This window comes from Pantherophis guttatus, chromosome 1, assembly GCF_059756535.1.
Source record: "Pantherophis guttatus breed Tessera chromosome 1, ASM5975653v1, whole genome shotgun sequence".
NCBI lineage: Eukaryota > Metazoa > Chordata > Lepidosauria > Squamata > Colubridae > Pantherophis > Pantherophis guttatus.
Genome location: NC_142063.1, coordinates 153,065,893 through 153,071,892, shown reverse-complemented (window position 1 = coordinate 153,071,892; position 6,000 = coordinate 153,065,893).

Below are 6,000 nucleotides of genomic sequence, written 5' to 3'. Positions count from 1 at the left end.
TATTTTGGCACTTCAGGAAGGTTTTGCTATTTATCACACAAGCTTCCCTGAATCTACTATAAGATGATTCTAACAGGTATTTACTGACAGACTATCTTCTTGCCCGTCCATAATGCATTCACAAAATTGATACTGGGGCAGTCTCCAGGGTCTGGTTGACCCTTTTAAAAAATTTTTGTATATTATTCCAGGAAAGTACCTCAAATAATATATTGAATCAGGTGATTTCCAGTCTCTACATAAACAATTCCTCAATTTAATTATAATGAAAAGAACCCTAGAACTGATTTCTGGAAGGGAAATAAGAGTGAAATCACAAAATGAACCAAATTTAGTTCAAAGCTAGCATGAAGAAGCAAGAGGCAAATCAATCCAAAAATAGATACTTCTTGCTTGAATTTGAGGATGTTTTTAGATTATTCCTGCTGGCAGAGAGAAATCAGGTTGGGCTGAAGCCATTTGTAGAATTTCAGTGTGTCAATTTCCCAAGCTAACCAGAATTCTTATTCATATAAAGTTTCTATTACACAAATAATTAAAAGCAGATATTTATTGTCCCTCTGGAAAAACCTAGTTTTATGGACACAGATCTTTTCTTTTGAGTTAGGTATCTCTCTTTTACTATCATTTGGACTATGAATTCAGTTAAGTAGAAAAACATGACAAATGCCTATTTTGCATATACATACATGTATATAAAATATATATGTATGTCCTTCTAAGCATGCATGCAAAATTGCTCCCTTTTGTAGGCTTCCCAATTTCAGCAGGAAGCTGAATTAGAATTTAATTGTTAGTTGGAATACTTGGAAAGCATTTAGCAATATTTTACAGACAATAAAACACTCGACATTCCAAAGCACAGCTATTTGGGAGTTATAAGAACAAATGTTATGAAATATTCATGGAATGGATTGCCTAGACAAAAAAAAATGGTGCCAAATTAAGTTGATGAATTCATTCAACATTTGATATCTGGGGAAAAAGGAACATGATTGGGACCTAGACTGAACATTAAACCATCTCTCTGTTGTTTTTTATATAGAAGAGTGAACTTCAGACCACATTCTAAATCAAGAGAACACAACACTTAAAGAAGGTGTGTTTAGGAATCAAATTATCCTAATTCACCTTGAACAAATCTCTCCTGGTTCCCTTTCTGCGGATTCATTTCTAAACTTAGATAAGGCCTAGCTCCATCTGTTTTATTTTATAGAATTCTATTATCCATCTTTTTATAATTGTTATATATTATCCTCCAGCTAGAATTATTCTCCCAAAATAAAAGGTCTTGAAATTTAGATGGGAGAAGGGGCTAAAACACATACACACATACAAATATGTTTTTGATTCTAGGTTAAAAGGTCTTCAGGTAAGAACATAAACTCACAATTTCTGTGTACAACAAAACAATTTATGTGTGCCAGAGCAGCAAAAAGCTTTTCTTTTTAGCAATTAACTTGTGTTTAAAGTCTATTTAGGAATTAGATTAAAGAGTTTTTATAACATCAATTGTGAAGGTTTTTATTTCCTGGAAGGGAGGGAAGGTAAGTGAATGTATCCTTTAAAAAAAAATTCACCTTGTTCACTCACAAATTGGCCTAAAAGTGGCTTTGCATATATTATGAAATATGCCCCACAGCCCAGTTAACAAACACATGCACACCACCATTTTAACTATTTGTAATTCAGAGTTTTAGGGCTATTACTTCAGTAAAATGAAAAGCAACCATTCTGGTTTTTCAGAATTTAAATGTTCCATAAATTTTGATTCCAAATTCTAGTTCCCATAAAGCAAAAACTGTATTTTTTTGCTCCATATTTAGATAATATGGTAAGTTTAGCTTTACTACTTTATCAAATCTGAACCAATGGCCATTTATGATGAGATGGTAGTAAAATAACAGTATACATACTTTAACTGAGCTTTTTGGCTTAGTGTGTGATGAAAACACAGCTAGTGTGAATCTATTAGATCTAATTCCAACTCAGATTACAAACTCTGGAGAATTCAAGACATTATCTACCTTTAAGGCTTGCAATTTAGGACTAATGGCTGCAGCAGTTAAAATGCAACCAGTATCTCTAAAGTAACTGTTTCTCCTTTCATATTAAGAATAATCTGTTGTTTTACCATAAGTTTACTAATGATGTAAGATATAATTTTGCAGATATGTTATTTCATAAAGCTTTCCATACATCTTGGTAACAATGCTTATGATGATAAGCTTTTGTTTGTTCCTGAAAACCTTTTCACTTGTAACAATTTTGAACAATTTTGGAAGACAGTGATTAATCTGGTATGAGGAAATTGCTCAACATTAGAATGACAAATAACAGCAACAACTCAATATTCAAATAAGGCATGAATGCCTACAGAAGATCCATTAATAGGATTTGGATTTACAAATAAATCATAACGCCACCAAAGAGCATAAAAGATGGAGCGATGGTGGGTTTTTGGATGCCTTCAAGTCAGCCTTGACTCCTCTGGCAATTGTTTGGACAAGTCCCTGCAGTATTTTTGGGAAGATTTTTGGAAGTGGTTTGCTACTCCTTAGGGCTGAGAGAGAGGAACTGACTCAGAGTCACCCAACTGGCTTCGTGCCTAAAATGGGAGTAGAACTCATCTCCTAAATTGTAATCTGATGTTTTAACCACTACACCAAACTGGATCTCATAATGGTAGTTACCTATACCAAGATGGAGGTTTTTTTAAATTACCCATGAATTGGGGAAGGCCCTCTTATACTTTTTTGATAATACAATCATTGATTGAAACAAAAAATGGGAAGATATAATTGCTGAAAAACTTGGATGCCTTTGAAAAAATCCTAATTTGTTTTTTTTGTGTCTATGTTTTTGTTTGTAAAATTAGTTTGTGTAGAAAATATAGTGGTCCAAAACTGCATTATTAACAATTCAAATAGATCCTCAGCATGTTAAATGGTTGGTACGCTATGATAACATAGTATATATGGTACCTACATTAAGGCGCATGACAAGATACTTCCAAGATAAGCTAAAAATCTATCTTACAGGCTTGAGGAGGTAACTAATTGCTTAAGACTGATATCAGTTTATTAACACATGCTGAAGAAAATCAAATGCTGAAAAATACATCTTGCTTGCTTCCAATTTGCTATAACATGTATCTCAATCTTCTTGGGCATCCATACAAATTAAACACCAGATCAATAATCTATAAGGGCTGAATGAAAAGCAATTCCTTTGATGTTATACATTGCCAACTGATGCACTAGATGGAACCTTTCATGAGTCTTTTACATCTGTTTTTATTTCAGTTGGCAAAAAACCGCTATGAGAAAATATTGTGTTGCTATTGTTTGTGACATGGAAACTTGCAGTGAGTGCTTGTCAGTGTACCTTAAGCGACACACTGCAATTGAATTGATAACCAAAGCGGTTCCTTGAATTGAAATTCACCCATGAATGCAAATTGTTTATGGGGATGAGTATGATGACATGAATACTATGTTTTCCTGAGCCCAAAAATATAAAGATGGTGAACCAGGAAGACCTGATTACACGATCAAGAATGAAGTAAATAATTAGTGACAAGCCAATGAGTTTGACATGAAAAAGTTGGTAAACTGATTAAGAATTGGTGGCTCACTCAAAAGGAAAGTGTTATGAAGCTTGGTTTTTCACAGAAAAGTGTGGCTTACAGATAGTCCTCAATTTAGGACGATAATAAACCCTGCCATTATGATCATTAAGTCATGATGATTGCAAAGTCATCATGCAACCAATCTGTCTTTACAACCATTTTTTGTGGCAGTCATTAAGCAAACCCATTGTTTGTTGGGGCATTTTTGCTGAAAATTGGAAGTATACTCGTTTGTGCAAAAATGTTGTAAATTGCAGTCATGGGGCCATAGGATACTGCAAACAGCTATAAATGCAGATTGCCATATGTCCAAAATGTGGTCATGTGATTGCATGGAGTGGCAACGGCCATTGGAACCAGGTCATAAGTAGCTTTTGGAGGTCTGTTGTAACTTCAGTTGCTAAGTGACTGGTCGTAAGTCAAGAACTGCCTATACATCATTGATGTTGTTCAATATTGGAAGAGTTTGATAAGATATGTTCCTTGAATGCTGATAGCAGAAGTGAAACCTTCAAGATCTGAAATTTGTCAGTAATTGTTATGCTATAAAGTTGAGGAATTTCTTTACTGCATTTTGACAGCTCACAAAACAGCCTTCAATATTCTTTTATTATAGCTTGTATCATTAAAGTAGAGTTCTCGTATTTGTTATGATATCAGTTTCCTGGCCAAGTTTATCCTGAAAGGTTGACATATGATGGAGTAGATACAAGTAACAAAAATTTCATTTCAAGGACAGTCTTCTGGCTTCATTTATTACAATCTCTATATTTAAACAAATTATGAATGTGGAGGCATTACTTTCCATTCAACCCACATATAAAATAGCACTTCCTACCAAGTTTTAGGTTTTGTGTGGCAAAGTGGGGCATCTTTTGATTCAGTTATAGGTGGGGCTACATTTCCGGGTGGGTTTCCTATTTATTCCAATAGTAGGGAGGTTTCTATAACTTCTGTTGAACAATTACATAAAAATTTTGGAGGTTTTTTTTTTTAAATCACCTCAAGTGAAGAAAGATATAAACACAAACAAAATGCTCAGTTTCTCCACCTTGTCAACCTAAAATTGCCAAATCCAGCCAACCCAAATAATCCTAGGGTATGTTTCCCTCTCCCCATAACCCTATGGTTGAATAAGTGTGTGTAAATAGTGACTACAAACTGGTTTTAAAAGGGGGAGAATCAGAAAAAGAAACTATTTATTAAAATGGCCTGCCTATAAAATATCTACATATATGAAATTGATCTCCCCTCTGAATATACCAGTCACACAAACTATTATCCCACACATAATCACACAAATGTATATGTACATTTTCCTTTCCCTTCTATCAATCTATTAATTTATAATATATCTTATATAGGTAAACAAGAGCTCTTTCCAGCTCTTGATGATAGCAGTCCAGAACCAATCTTGTATCCCAACATCTTACCATGTCTGGAGTCAGAAGCCAAATAAGTTCATGTTTGGTTAAACACTTGAAAGGGACACTGTCAGGAAATGCCACACCCTGAACAAGAACAGAAACTTAGATATCCTGGATGAAGGCAATGGCCAATTACTTCTCTACTGTTTTCAAGGAAACTGGCTAGATAAGCCTATGAAGTCATCAGGAGTTGAGTCCAACAATTAGGAGACTTCTACTTTTGCATTTTTCTACTATCCAGGCCAGGGGTGGGTTCTACTTACCTTTACCACTGGTTCGCAACGGGATCACTCGTGGGCGCGTGCTTCGCTTGCGCACACGCCTTGCTTCAGCGCGTGCGCAGATCACTGATGATGACATCCAGGGTGGTGGGCGGGGCCTCCCACCGGTTTTACTGCTGGTTTTACTACCGGTTCTTGCGAACCGGTCCGAACCAGGGGCAACCCACCACTGATCCAGGCTCTCCTCCATGCAAGCTGGGATGGGTTTCCTCTGCTCTCAGCTAGCCAAGTTGCAGCCCTTCTAGTTTACTCCCTTCACTTCCTTTCTTTCTGCATTTAAACCCTGAACGTGCATCTTTAGCAGATGAAACAACATTGTGAAGGCTTAAGTTGACAAGGCTGGAATGAAGAGCCTAAGACCAGATAGGTTCATTTCAAAACACAATACAGGTGCCTTCCATGTCAAGAAAGAAGGAAATGCATTACCACACAAGAGCAGGAAAAAAAGTCTGAGATTTAAACCCTGAGCTGGATTTGGCAGTAGCTGAATTGCTTTATTATTGGGACTTCTTGTTACTGCAATAAAAACAGTTAAGCCATTTGAGGCTTGTCCTTGATGTTCCTGCCGCAAGCTCAGGAAAAGCTCTTTGTTGTAAAAGACCTTAATTTCTGAGAATAAGTGCAAAATGTTATAGTTGTTTGGAAGACTGATTGTTAATAG